We start from the raw sequence: 16,094 nt of genomic DNA, 5'->3' as shown, positions 1-16,094 counted from the left end.
CGAGGTTGTGACCAGAAGGTCGTCGGTTCAATCCCCGGGACCGGCAGGATAAATCTGGGTGGGGAAAGTGAAAAGGCAGCGCTTGCCCCTCCCTCATTACCACCACCGAGGTGCCCTTGAGCAAGGCCCTTAACCCCAACCGCTCCAGTGGAGCTGCTCAGTGGCCAACAGATCAGACTGTGGTTGTACTGGTCAGATTCCAGTTATGAATGTGTGCGTGAATGTGAACAGGGCACTCCTGAAAAAGAGAGCATTGCTCTCAGTAAGACTCCCCCTGTATAATATATATATATATATATATATATATATAGGCATGAAAACCTATATATATATATAGGCATGAAAACCGATACAGATATTTTCCGATATGAATTTTTTATGCTAATATCGGCCGATAATATCGGTAGGTCGATAATATCAGACATCCCTATATTATATGAATTATTTTTCACGTTAAGTGGAGATAAATAACTGTGTCCTCTTTCCTCATTCACCTGACAGTGAATTAACATGAGAGATACCGAGAACATGCATCATCTAAAATGTCAGACTATTGGATATGTATCTTGTTACCTGTTACAGTAGTGTAAACAGGTAAAACCAGGTTTGAATGTGGCTTTGGCCTGCAACCTGAAATCTGTGTTCACAGCCACATTGTGTCTGTCCACAAAAGGTTGGCTAAAACTCTTCCTTGCCAGAAGCAAAAGAAAACAAAAACAATTAATGTTGAAGGCAAACAAAGTCACAGAATTTCCCTTCTGCAGAAAGTAGCTATTCTTATGAACTACTGTAAACTTGCATAAAAAGGTTTAAGGTTCACACTGGGAGAAATATCACAGGGTGTGGCTGTGTGATGTGAAGAGGGTGTGTGAGGAAACTGCAACAATATATGAACCTGATTGCAACATTTAAATTCTAATCTTTAGTTACATGGCAGACCAAGGTGAGAGATGTCCAAATCAAATTCAGTCCATGTCAGTGACACCTACTGTTAAAAAACAATGGCCAAAAAACCTATGACCAATTATGCTAACAGTACTTGTAAAAGGATGATGTCAAACAATCATACGGTTTTAACAAGCAGAGGGAAAGTGGTTTCAGTTACTGTTCAAAATGGAGATCAAAGCGTTGAGAGATAATTTAACCCAAGATTAACCAACAGCAACCACCAAACACACAACCAGAACTTCAAAGTGTCAACCTGGCTAATTCTCATCTTGCCTCAAACAAAGCTTAATCCTCATTGTATTATTTTTTACCTTTATTGATTCAGAATCAGAATCAGAATCAATAAATTGATTCTGATTCTGATTCTGTTTTATACGTGGCAGACTATTATAGCTCAATTGAAAACCAAGGGGAGTCAAGAAACACAGCTCTGTAATTAAAATGTTGACTAGCTGACATTTCAAGGCACAACAGGAAGGAAACTCCACACCCTCTCTGAGCAATGGGGAAGAGGGAGGAACCAAGAAACCCACCAAGTGTTACTAGGCTAAGCTAACACACACACATATTCCAAGTAGCGGTTGTAAACATCAGAGCTGATTGCTCGCTGTTTTGTGGGAGAAACACGCATCAAAACAGCCAAAGTGTGGAGTGACTCCGAGTGAAGCATATCATATGCAGCATGGCACCAAACACGTGATGTGAATTCTTGTGTCACGGCTAGAATGTTGGGAACGCTGACTGAAGGGGTAAAACAAGACATGACTGGACGCCCGCAGTCAGAACCACACTCATGTGGTCGGTGCCATAATGCATGAGCTTTCACACGGGATGTTCCAAAACAGGGGAATTATAAGATGTACAAAGTAAACAGTGGGTCAGTGGAGGAGGTGATTGATGCAACATCAACATTAGCGGCTTTTGTGTGGTCAATAATCGGCAGCTTTTTCATACAAATAAACCTCCATTTTGCTGACTAAGCGAGACTTACAAGGTAGAGGAGTCTCTTGCGCTTCAGCCCCTCCACAGAGGGAGGTCGGTGCTCTCAGGACAGGAGAGTACTAACAACAGCAATAAATGGGTAAACCCAAAAAGGACCTGGACCACTCGATTCACTGGAAATTAATTTAATTTAATAGGTGCAGACTAACGTTTTGACGGGGCAGCGTCTTCATCAGAGTCAAAACCTTAGACTCGCGTAAGCGTTTAGTTAATATTGCTCTTCTATTCACCTTATGTAGCCATGCCCATTTGACCTGGTTGTGTGGCCGTATCAAAACTTCCGGCTAAAAATAATAATAAAATAAAATAAAAAATGGCTGCGCTGCTCCAATATCATCTAACTCTGAATTAACTAATAATTTAGCCAATTGTATGTAACATACCAAATAAAAGCAAACGGCAATGTCTAAGAATGCAACGCCATGTAACTGGCGTTGCGGGCGAGATCCAGACTCGCCCGACGAGCGGCCGCCAGGCAGCACAGACAGGCAGCAGAGACTCGCCTGTGACACATGCTGCAGAGCCACCAGAGACACACCCACGGAGGGAGGAGTTTGCGGGGTGCTGTGGGGGTGCTGTTATATTGGAGGAAATTACTGTTCAAAACTATTGTTTAGATGTCTGATGTCTCACTGATGCCAAAAATAAATGGTTAAAGTGACTGTTCTGCCTGTTCTATCGAATTTCACAAAAATGCATTTATCTCAGCTTTCCTTCTCAGACGCTGAAACCATGCTGTATTCAACTGCTAATGCCTACATAACAGAACATGATAAAAACGAACTCTTTTAGACAGAGAAAGCACACATTATATTAGTTCTTTTGAGATATTTTGTGTTCACAAAGTCCTAGCAGAAAATAATCCTCGGCTCTTGAAAGATGAGCCAGAATCCTCAAAAAACCCCATTGGCAGAAGCTACCTACTGTATTGGATAAACTGTTGGCAGTGAATGTGTTAAAAGGACCCGGAAGAATTTGGCCCACTGTAAGGTCTGAACATAAGGTGAATATACTGTACATTCTGGAGCGGCGCGACACCGCTGCTAGCCACAGTGGTTTTTTTGTTTGTTTTTAGGAGGAGAGGGGAGAATACAGGATTAAGGGCACGCTCTCGCTCCCGCTCACTCCCTCCCTGAGGGAGGGAGGCTGGTGATGAACCAAGCTCTAAAATCACTGCATCTGTTTAAAGCAGGCTGCAAAAACAATCCTCCTAGTAGTCCTAGTCATACATTTTGCACGAGTACGTGACTTTCCCAAAGCAGTGCTGCCAATTTGGTGACTTTTCAGGCCACCTGTCATCATCGTCACTCCTCTCCTCTCTTATAGGAAGGAAAGCCAATCCAAGAACAATCCAGTAGTGAAACATTAGCTAGTGAGTGAGACTGTGAAGAACAGTGTGAGAGTTGGTGTGTGCTCAACACGTTCTCACTCCGAGCACGTAGCATATTGACGCTTTGTCCCGTCCCTTGTGCGTCACTTGTTAGTAACATGGTACCCTTGAGCGACCCATGAAACGACTTGGGCTTTCCGACTAAACTCAATGCAAACCCATGGAAGTCATCTTTGACGCTTATGGCAACTGCTCCCCCATTAGCCTAACAGCTCCCCCATTAGTCAACTGCTCCCCCATTAAGGTCTGGAGGGAGGTTAGGTTTAGGCGTGGGGGGTGGGAGAATTTAGGTTTAGGGTTAGGGTCTGGGGGAGGTTAGGTTTAGGCATGGGGGGTGGGAGAGGTTAGGGTTAGGGTCTGGGGGAGGTTAGGTTTAGGCATGGGGGGTGGGAGAGGTTAGGTTTAGGGTTAGGGTCTGGGAGAGGTTAGCTCCTCCAGACCCTAATGGGGGAGCAGTTGACTAATGGGGGAGCAGTTAGGCTAATAGGGGAGCAGTTGCCATAAGCGTCAAAGATGACTTCCATGGGTTTACATTGAGTTTAGTCGGAAAGCCCAAGTCGTTTCATGGGTCGCTCAAGGGTACCATGTTAGTAACAAGCGACGCACAAGGGACGGGACAAAGCGTCAATATGCTATGCGCTCGGAGTGAGAACGGGTTGGTGTGCTCAAGAAACCTGCTGCAAGCTAGTGATGAGTACGACATAAGTGTGACAGTGATGCATCACCACGAGAAAGAGACCAAGACGAGTGTGTGTGTGTGTGTGTGTGTGTGTGTGTGTGTGTGTGTGTGTGTGTGTGTGTGTGTGTGTGTGTGCATGTGGAACGTTAGCCAGCGGTCGTGCTGTGCAGTGAGTAAACCTCATTCCCGGATAGGTCTGGGCATATATCAATCTTATATTGATATCGTGATATGAGACTAGATATCATCTTAGAGTTTGGATATCGTAATATGGCATAATGTCTTTCTAGCTGTTCTATTATTAGATGATTGCACTATTGATAGTATAATAGATGGATTAAGTGAGCGTGACGTCACCCATTGGGTTTTGATAGAAGAAATGAGGCTTGAATCTCCCGCTTCCTGCTCATCGTTGATTGGTTGAATGGATTAATTCTACACGGAAGTATGGGGAGAGGGGGCGGCTGCCCCTAGCGGCTGCTGGGGGAGTTTCTGAATTTGTCTCACAGGCTTGAACTGACTGCCATCTTGTTGTTTGCTTCTGGTTGCTAGCTTGCTCGCTCGCTAGCTGGCTGGTTGCAGTGGTGAAATGGTCCAGGAAAACAAATATACGGTAATAACTTTTAGCCGGAAGGTATGGGCAAGTAGCAGTCCAGCCAGCCGACCACCGTCTTGTCCGGGGCCTGGCCAAGAGACCATGGTGTGGTGTGAGCCTCCAGCCTGCTAGCTGCTGCTTAGCCTCCACAAGGTAAACTGCTATTGTACTTATTATATCTAAGGGCAAACTCTAAACTTTATAACTGAGGTGGATTTGATCGCGCACTTGGTGCTCTGCTATGTTGGACTGTTTGAGTGATGCTCATGTACCTATATTTGTGTCAAGTGTTGCTTGGTGGATTATCTATATACTGTAATTCTTCCATTTCCCGCTGGGGGTCCAAGTTGATTTAGCATAATACGCGCCGGAATCTTTTTGCCGCCGGGGCGTTTATTAGAATAAATACGGTTTGTTTGTACTGTATGTTTTTGTGTTGACTAAATTCAGTCACTTACGGTAATGACGTTGTTTTTGAAGGAAGTCAGGCGGAAGTTTCTCCCCCTGTCAGACAGTTTTATATTTTATTTATACATGCTGTAACCGACATGTTTCAAGTATGCATAACGCATTGTTTAAAGCTACGCATTCCTGTAGGCAACATGCTGGAGACGCTGTCTAACCGGGAGCGGTGGGCAACTCACGCTAACGTAGCGTAATGTTACAGTTGTGCTTTGTAAAAGTGCATTTCTCTCAGCGGAACAGCGATCATAAATGCAGTATGGATTATACCCATTATACTGGACATGTATTGGAAACTTGGCGTCTACCTACCGGTATTTGGTAAGTCTGCTTGTTTTGTCTAGTGCTGCATTGCTGTTTGGTTGGCGTTAGCTTGGTAGCTACGTTAGCGTGCCTTCTACGTTGCTATGACTTCTTTCCAATGAAACACAAACAACTGAATGTGTGAGCGGTAGGCTAATGTTACTTGTTTAAAATATGGTATGGCTGTTTGGCAGAGGGAGAGGAGGAGAGCAATGAACTGATACCGTAACATAGTTGGATGATGATGATGATGATGATGATGATGAAGATGAAGGCTATCAGTTGTTTTCGTTCATTCCAGTCTATTGTACAATACTAGGCATGTTCAAAACTGCCTGTACCTACCCTCTTGTGTGTACTAAGTACTATCTCACTGGTTTAAATAAGCAATTTGATACCTTCTGTTTTTGCTGAGCAGGAATTCTGTAAAAAATAAAATGAAAATAACCGCCTGACTCTAATTGCCGCCTGTCTTCCTTTTACCGCCTGGGGTCCAAGTTGATTTAGCATAATAAGCGGCCGGGCCCTTATTGGAAGAATTACGGTATGCCTAATTTACCACAAGAAATATTCGTGCAAGATCCTAGGCTATGTTGAGGTCTATTGATCCGATAAAGTATGTTTTCAAATAAGGATGACAAATTAAATTGCTGAGCTTGGCAGATGCCTCAAGAAGACAAGTGTGTATCATCTTTAAATGTCCCATACAGAAGAGCAAATTGAACAAATGACCAACAGCATTCAAGTCTGCAAAAACTTGTGATGTTATGTCACGTTACATAACCTTATGACGCTTACTGTATAACATGGGCAGACCATTTATTTAAAGGGGCCATATTATGCATTTCTTAATTTTGTATCATATATATGTTGTTACAATCTTGGATGGTCATATTAAACATGGGCTAAGCTTCAAATAAATATGTGAAAGTGTTTTAATGTTACCCCCATGAACCCCCCCTCCCGTCCATGAACTCTCGTAGACGAGATGACATGGATTTATGCCGATTTTGTGCGAGAACCATAGTTTTGGTGACGTCAGGTAGGACTTGTTACCCTGGCAACAAAGCGTTGCGGCCGGCCTTCTAGCCCCCAGCCTTCCCTGTGTTGACATTTCTCCAGTACACTGCCGACCGACACGACAGTAGCGCTGCTAATTTCCACTCGTCTCGGCCGTATCTGCCTTTCACTTTCACACAAAACAAGGAGACGACTTGGAAGTGAGCCAGGATGTAGGACTGAAGTGGTAAGTTCTGAAAATATGTGTCTCATTCCAGCATCGGTTGTACCTAGCAGCTAGGAAGCGCTAACGTTACTTACCACCGGCTGGGTAACGTTAGCACTTGCTATTAGCCTAGCAACACAGCTGCCTTTCATAGACATGAACAACCGATGAATGACGAAGGCACACATTTTCAGAACTTGTAACGTTAGTCCAACTTGCTGACTTCTCCAAGTCCTCATTTTGGTTTGGTCCGTGTAGCCTTTGCTAGGAGAGGCACACTATAGTCACAAGCATTTGGGAAGTTAGCTAACTAGCTACATTAGCTGTTGTGTTGTGGCTTGAGTGTGAAGCTCGCCGGGCAGGGCGGGGAGCTGTAAAACAATTATATAAACGAGCAAGGGATTGTCAAAACGAATCTGACCATCGATAACAAATGTGACTTGGGCGTAACAAGCAAGGCTATCAATTGATATATCAACATCCCCCTAGCTATCTATCCGCTAGCTCCGCTCGGCCCGGGCTGTGCCGGGACATTTCCTTCGACGGCTGGCCGAGCAGGGCATCACGTTCCGCGGCCAAACACAAAAAATTCCTCACGCTGCCCTCCTGCCTCCTGGAGTATTTTCCGGAGGGTGGGGGTTCAAGCACAGGACCTAAAACATAGTGTCCTCTAGAGAGAAAGTGGCGTCAGCGGAGGACCAAAATGCGAGACTCATTAGCCAATGAACAGCCAGGAATGGGTCTCGCGCTACTTTTGCATGCTAAAATAAAGCTGATAATGTACAATTTGATTCAAGGGGGGAAAAACCCTTTCAGAGTACAACACAAACTGTCCATTTTGCTGCAACTCGACAGTGCTGCTTAATCCAGGACCGTACTTCCTGGAACTCTTGAGACCATTGGAGTGAATGGAGATGTCGCGACTCTTCTATCTATATGGCTCTGCTAAAACAAAGCGTTTCATACAGAGGCTGAACTGAAGGGGACAGTGAGAGCCAGTACAAGATAAACTGAGTTTTTTCAACTATGAATGATGCAATAAGTTTCTCTACTGGAGGCCAACAATAAAATAATAATACATTATATTAGCAAAATATGGGCCCTTTAATGTATACTTTACATACCGTTAGATAACCTTAAATGATCCGCCATGTTATGAGCGTCACGTTACATGTATGGTATCTATACACGTGTGTCTACTAACATTATTAAAATATCATAAAGTAACGCTATTTTTTGATAATTTGCTAAACTATTACTTGCTATCTGCTAGCATTGGTTGCTAGGTTGCTTAACAAATTTCTTATTCGTGTTATTTTCCACAGACTATAGATGCCTTGCGGCAAATTGCTGCCTCTACCGGTCGGAAGTATTACTGTTCTTATATCCGTTCTTATATCATCTATTTTCCCTCGAAATGGGGCTATAATTTAGAAAACGGAGGGCATGAGAGCATGAAAAAGACTTGAAATTGTTTTTTCAGACCATAAACTCATTTGGAAAGTGTTTATTTAAGACATAGGCCGAGAGAGAAGTTGGCTCGTTTCCCATAGAGTTGAATGCATGTCCCTGGGGAGTGCTATACAAACTGCACCCCCCACTGGCCATTTGAAAGAATGCAATTTCCGCATAGGCTTCAAAAAGAGGGAGGCTGAATTGGGCACTGACTAACACCAAACGATATAGATGGATAAATAGCACTACAGGTGAGAGGGAATACTGTATGTATTTTGGATTTTAGGGTGAGCTGTTCCTTTAACATCCAAAAATGCAATATTACTATGAGACATTTGATGTACAAGTTTATTTGACGTTTGACTGTTTCTGAAAATGCCATTATCGTGATGCTGACCAATCCGGGTTTTAGTACTGTGGGATACCAGTCAAATATGCGGAAATATTGGTACAAGTGCCTTTTATAGTTTTTCTTTCCTTACTGTGCTCCCGAGTGCTATCTTTTTAATTGTTATACGTGTATGTCGGTTCTTTCTATGGACTGTCTGTCCGCTAATAAAAGTTGATTGAAGTTGATTGACATCAGCAAACAAGAAAACCCATAAAGCAACATCAACTGTTCCTCTTCTTTTAACTATTCCAGTCCACATGCCATCAACTTGCAGGACACCCCGATTGACAGCATCACATGATTACAAATTAAAAATTCCAACATTGGCAACATGATTAAGTAGTGTTGAAATGTGTTTTTGTGACACCTGTCATTTAAAAGTCTCTCTCTCTCTCTCTCTCATTTCCTTTGTGCTTATCAGATTTAGAGAGCTACAGAGTGACTATGGGGTATTGTGGCCATCTGTGGGCCACAGAGGCTTTCTATGTGGGCTACATACGCCTCCAAAGTTTCCACTGCTGCAGACTCGCCTCGCTGACATGACAGAGATATGAGACATGTCACCAGAAGTACATCAAATGGAGGCAAACTGATTTCTCACATATTTAAATGTGCATGTAAAGCTGTAAGCTATAAAAAATGACATAAGGAGTTGGGGTGGGAATCAGCAGAGTCCCCATGATACGATATCATCACGCTACTTAAGTACTTAAAGCAGCTACGAGCAAGATTTTCGATCGTTATTAAACAGTCTAAATTTGTACTCATTTCAGAGTCCTCTGGTGGTTGTATCGCATCCAAATACTGGTCTCAACCTTCCAAGGGAGGCCAATGTCGTGTTAACAGAAACCGACAAAGAATCTTGTGAAGGCTTTATTACAGAACAGGAGTTGCACCAAGCTGTTAACTCTTTAAAAAAAGGTAAAAGCCCGCGAGCTGATGGCATTCCTGTCGAATTCTATGAAACCTTCTATGAATCTGTTAAAATACCGATGCTTAATACTTTTAATTGGTCATACAGTAAAAAAAAATAAAACGTACAGAAACACAACAGGAAGGTTTAATTTAATTGCTGTTAAAACAAGATTCTGGTGGAAAATTCAAGGATCCAACTATATTACAGAATTGGAGGCCGATTACTTTGCAATGTAATGATGCCAAAATATTGGCTAAATGTCTTGCAAACAGGCTAAAGAAAGTATTACCATAGATTATCCATCCAGATCAGTGTGGTTTTTTGCAAGGCAGATCAATCAGTGATAACATTAGACAAGTAATTGAAATAATTGAATATTATGGTCAAGTGAACAGCCCTGCATATATTTTTTTCGTTGATTTTGAGAAAGCATTCGATAAAGTACATTTAGATTTCATTTATAAATGTCTAGAATATTTTAATTTTGGTAATTCTTTAATCAATTGGATTAAAGTAATGTATGCCAATCCAAAGTGTAAAATTATAAATAATGGTTTATTTTCTAAAACAATTAATCTCCACAGAGGTCTGAAGCAGGGATGTCCGCTCTCTGCATATTTATTTATTTTATCAATAGAAATGTTAGCTCTCAAAGTAAGAATTAATAAGAAAATAGAAGGTCTAAAAATAAATAATCTGGAATCAAAAATTTCAATGTATGCTGATGATGTCAATTTTCAAATCCAACCAAATGTTTCTTCCTTCACTGCAGTGGTTGATGAGTTAAATGAATTTTCAACTATTTCTGGTTTGAAACCTAATTATGAAAAATGTACTGTGTTAACACGTTCACTGCCGTGGACGAGATATCTCGTCAAGCAGAAACCAACGGTTGACTGCCGTGGACGAGATATCTTGTCCAAAAAAAAAAAAAAAAATTTGACGGTGGGACGTCGATCAACCCCTTTTACATCTATTAAAATATGGGAGGTATTGAATGTGTATAATCTATTTTACCGACCCACTAAGTGGCGACAGTGCTCTCCAGACGAGAGAAAGCCAAGCAAAAACAGCCGCGTGAGGAAGCCATTCTCATGAAAATGGATTGGCGAAAACGCTTTCGCTTTCGCGCAGGGAGCTGGCGGTGGGGGATTGCAAATTTGCATAATAGATAACGGGTGGAACACACTTTGAAACACGCAGCATAAATAAGACCAGAATCGCAAAAACTTCATCAAAGCTCTCAACCGAAACCCCAAGAAACGAGCGAGCCCATCCCGACTCGCCCAAAGAGCGGCCGCCAGCAGACAGGCAGCAGCAGCAGCAGCAACTCGCTTGTGACACGCCCGCTGCAGAGCCAGGGAGGCAGGAGGAGAACACACACGGAGGGAGGAGTTTGAAGGAGAGGGGGGTTTCCTGCTGTTATGGAGGAAATTACTGTTCAAAACTATTGTTTAGATGTCTGACGTCTTACTGATGCCAAAAATGAATGGTTAAAGTGACTGTTCTATCGAATTTCACAAAAAGGCATTTTTCTCAGCTTAAATTTTCAGACGCTGAAACCATGCTGTATTCAAGTGCTAATGCCTACATAACTACTAACTCTACAAACTAACTCTTTTAGACAGAGAAAGCACACATTCTATTAGTTCTTTTGAGATATTTTGTGTTCACAAAATCTTAGCAGAAAATAATCCTCGGCTGTTGAAAGATGAGCCAGAATCCTCAAAAAAAAACCTTGGCAGAAGCTACCTACAGTAAAAAAAAAAACGGCTGGCAGTGAATGTGTTAAGAATTGGATCTTTGAAGGGTCCAAACTTAGAGCTGTGTTGTAATCTGCCATTAAAATGGTCAGATGGTCCAGTCAGTAGATGTTCTAGGTATACATATTCCGAAGAACATAGAACATATTACAAAGGAAAACTTTGAGAGGAAGCTTCATAAAGCTGATATAAAACTACAGGCTAGGAGAATGGCGAACTTAACTTTATATGGAAAACGGTGATAAATACTTTAGTTATTCCTCAGTTTGCTTATATTCTTATGTCATTACCTTCACCAGGAGAAGAGCTGTTTTTTTAGTTTGAACATTTTTTAATGAGAATGGCAAATCTGTACATTACAGTACTATTACAACTACGGTTACAGTATTATGTCAGACACCATCTCTTTTCTATAACGAACAAAAGACAAACAACAACACCATGTGACGGATAGGGGGACAAAAATAAAACAACAATAACAACGACAACTGAAAAACACAAAAAACGTCAAGTGTACGATATATGGATTGATCGATACAACAATAACAATAACAGTAATAATAACAGAGAAAATGAGAATAAAGAAAATATTGTTACATAAAGCCCCTAGCCCTCACCCCACCCGCCCCAAAAAAACGTGGATCCAACAATATGACAGAGAATCTTAAAAAATAAAGTAGTGTTCAACATTATCTTGTGTTTTTTTCCAAGGAGAAGAGCTGTTTAAAAAAGTATGAACAACATTTATTTAAAATTTTATGGGGTGGAAAACCAGACAAAATTAAAAGGGCTTGTCTATATAATGATTACGAGCATGGTGGCTTAAGCTGTTGAGTCTTAGAGCTCTCAACTTTGTACTGAAAGCATCTCTTGTACCTAAATTTGTTTTAAATCCACAGTGGTTCTCAGCAAAATTGTTGATATCCTTTCATTCACTTAAAAAAAAACCTGTATCCTTATTTTCAGCTAACTCCTTTTCAGTTTACTTTATTAAAGATAAAGTCTTTCCCATATCTATCAGGCTTTTTAGAAGAGGTCATGCTCAGCTGGCTTCAATATATCAACAACCTGAATCATGTTGTGAAATTCAAAGTCAATTGTTATGGTATAATGTAAATATTTTAATTAAGGATACACCTATGTTTATTGAATCAATGTTTGAAAAAGGAATATTATTTTTGAATGATCTTTTGAATAGTGGGGGTGAAATCATGTTTTATGATGAGTTCATAGTAGTATATGGTAACGCTTGTGACTCCTTTACATATAATCAACTCTTTGCAGCTATAACCCAGACCTGGAAAAGGAAGCTACTATTAAATACAAAACAAATGGTAGAGCAGAAAGTAGCGAGGACAGCTGTTTTGGGTCTGCTGCTACGGCCGTAAACCGTTTCGCTCTGCCTAGCAACTGTTTACAACTAGGGGTGCACCGATCACGTTTTTTGCCACCGATCACCGATTGCCGATCACCTATGAGAAATATCTGCCCAACCGATCATCGACCGATCACCGATTACCGATTACCGATCACCGATATATATATATATATTTATTTTATATTTTGTAGGCTAAAGGAAACTGCCAACATGAGACAGATGGGAGTTCAACCGTTTAGTTGTCAGTTCTCTTCAGTACAGTACAGCAGTAGGCTATAGGCTTTTTACAGCATTATGACAGGAATAGTAGGATTGTGTGTGGTCTGGAAAAAGGAGGCAATAAAATATACAAACAGGTCAGTAACCAAGCTTGCTGTTATATAGGCCAATTATAGTGATAATTAACAACTAATAATATATAAATGATAATTAGGTAAACTGTAAGTCAGTTACTCTTAAACACCAGTCTTGAACCATGACTAAAGCCAAAGAGCTCCCACTCATAGAACCGGGGTTATGCACAATAACCGTCATACATTGGGATCCGCATCGAACGAACATCAAAACGACCCGCCCATCGAGGCCGAGTTACAGTGTTATAATTAGCAGCACTATGAGTGCGATCTACATAATGGTGACAGGGTTACATGACGGGAGAAACAACAGAATCACAAGCTACACACCAGCTAAACTCCATCTGAGTAGTGGCATTAATTAGCGCATCCGTCTGAATGGAGCGCACATCCACATAGCAGCACACTTTCGCTTCCTTCAAAGTGCCCGCGGGAACATCAATGCTTGCGTGGAAATTGTCTGTGTGTGCGCGTGCACTACCCCGACTACCACGTTAATCTGGGACTTTAATACACACGGATTTAACAGCATGCAAATGCCTCGGTAGGCGGGAGGACTGGAGGTAATTTCTCTCTGCTGAGTCTGCTCTAATCACCAGCTGATTTGTGTGATTCAAAGACGCAAGAGGTGTGTTGACAGTCTGGTGCGGTGTGTGCATGGAGGTGAGTACACTGATGAAAGCAAAGCGTGTGCTTTGCAACACAATGATATAAACGTTAGAGCACAATATGAAAGTTAAACGATAGACATTGAAGACATGAAAATGGGCTGCCTCATGTTTCTCACGTGCAGCATGATCGGCTATGCGATCGGCAAAATTAAAGGAATATCGGAAACAGCAGATCACATATTTGAGGTCCAAATCGGCCGATACAGATTGCGTGCAGATCGATCGGTGCACCCCTATTTACAACTGCCGTAAACCGTTTTGCTCTGCCTAGCAACACACCCAAAACAAGAAGGATGGCTTTCCTCGCTACATCAAAGGGCTTTCTACTCTCGCGAACATCTCTCGTTATATTCTAACAGTTTGTTTGAAAGTAATTTTGTAATTTTGTGGTTATGGCCGAAGTGGCTGCCGCAAACGGTTTCATTTCACTTCCTGATCTGCCCCGGCCCGCAGACAGACTAATCATCAAGACAACACTCGCCGATTCACTCGGCGTTCAAGCGAGAATACTCGGCGTTGGTCTCGTCTACTATTAGAGGTAAGATGTGAGGCATCGATATTCAATTTAGACTGTTTAACTCATTGAGTGCCAGCCACTTTTGGAAAACGGATGCTCCCAGTGCCAGAGTTTCAGAGCGTTTTCAGTGATTTCTCGAGGCCCACAGAATATTGTGTGATATTACTATGTAAACACCGAACACGCCCAAAGAACGATGAGACTCTCTTCTATCATCAGCAAAAAAAAGTTTATTGATATAATTTTCCGTTCTTTAGTTATGAGCCGGAGAAGATAGGTTGATTTCACCAAAAAGAGACGTTTCAAACTAGAAGCTGAGATAATTAGCCTTTTGTGAAATTAAGCATTTCAAGCACATGACTGACTCTGAAGCTAATATTTTCTGATGTAGTGACACCTCAAAAATAATTTACTTCAATAAAACAGTGAAAACAAAGGAATTTTGTTTGGCAAAATAATATTTTTTAGCTGCAACCAGCAGCGCTGGCCCCTGCGTGCACTGCTGGTTGTAGCTTCTTGCTGGTCTTGATTTACTGCTGGTGGGCATCAGATATTCTAGCTTGTGTTTGCCAATCCTGTCCTGCTGTCTGGGTCTGTCTGGGTCGGTGTTGTATGCTGCCTTGCGTGCCCCACCCCGCTCAACTGCAAACCCCACCTCCGTGGGAGTGTCTCTGGTGGCTCTCTGCTGCGTTTGCTCTGCACTGAAAAGTGCGCTACATCCAGCTTTTTTACAGCGTTCCGCGTGTATTTGTCACCGGCTCCCATCGCTTCCAGTTGAGAATAATAACAACTCCACAACTAATCATGTGGATGGGCTATCGTAGCGGAGACGGAGGGGCTCAATTGTGGCAGCAGATTGGCTGCTGCAGGCACAGCTAACGTTATGCTTCATGCATATCGATGCATACCGATGTGATTTCCGTTTCCCCATGACTTCTTCTCTGTTTTTTCCTCGCCTTTCTCTAATCTGGAGAGCACTGTCGCCACCTAATGGGTCCGTAAAATAGCTTTTACACATTCAACATCCACCATACTTTCACAGGAGATGGATCAGGCTTTGATCCACGTCCCACCGTCAAAAAACGCAATTGACGACAATTGTCGTCATTGGCACTCAACGTTACTATTTGAATTGACGACGATTGTCGTCATTGGCACTCAATGAGTTAATAACAATCGAAAATCTTGCTCGTAGCTGCGTTAATATAATTCCAATTTGAAAAAATATTGCAATGTATTGCGATTTATTCGCTTTGTTCAACTGCAAATGATGTCCCCAAATGGAAAAAAACAACTTTCAACCGTCAACATCGGTTTTATAGATAAAGCTTCCAGTCTGTTCATCTCACTTCAATCATTTTTAATGCAGCAAAATGGGATTGCCAAGCAGACTGTCATAAAAACCTGTCATAAATGTTGTATGCAGAGCTTTGTAATTAACATATCACGATAGTTGGCATTCGTGCAATACGATATATTACTACACAAAATATCACAATACTATCCTGTATCGATCCCCCCACCCCTAATAAGGAGAGGTGCAAGTCTGGGAGTTACTGTAGTTAGAAGCTTTTTTTCTGCTGTGGTGTAGTCTCGCCTTTAACAACCGACCCTCACAACGGCTTGCAAATGTGTGCGCACAGACAGACTAAGGAATGTGCTTCTGGGCTTCAGCTGGAGAGGGGGTGGAAGTAGTGGGTAGACAGACAGACTGAGCGTCTTCACGTTTGTTTGTGAGTGTGTGTGAGTGAGTGTGTGTGTGTGTGTGTGTGTGTGTGTGTGTGTGTGTGTGTGTGTGTGTGTGTCCACATATGGTACCATTGCTGTACACAGCGGAAATTACACTGAAACAACTCATTGTGTCTCACATGGGACCCCCTGACTTCCTATAAGTGTGTGTGTGTGTGTGTGTGTGTGTATGTGTGTATGTGTGTGTGTGTGTGTGTGTCGCACATACTTGGGTATGCACACACGAGAGAGAAATAAGGAAGTTGTTGCGGGAAGGCGTCGTCCTGCTCAGAGCTCTCTAATCTCGCTAACCTAATT

The 16,094-nt window shown here is 42.0% G+C and overlaps 1 protein-coding gene across 1 annotated transcript in view; it reads right to left on the bottom strand.

Annotated features, from left to right (window-relative positions):
• The window catches only part of stk10 (serine/threonine kinase 10), a 167,034-nt gene that overhangs the window by 121,087 nt on the left and 29,853 nt on the right, over nucleotides 1-16,094 (bottom strand). The gene's annotated exons all lie outside the window — the stretch shown is intronic.

Source organism: Poromitra crassiceps (assembly GCF_964638095.1).
Source record: "Poromitra crassiceps genome assembly, chromosome: 1".
Lineage (NCBI taxonomy): Eukaryota > Metazoa > Chordata > Actinopteri > Beryciformes > Melamphaidae > Poromitra > Poromitra crassiceps.
The sequence above is the reverse complement of the archived record's forward strand: the minus strand, read 5'-3'. Positions and strand labels throughout refer to the sequence as shown.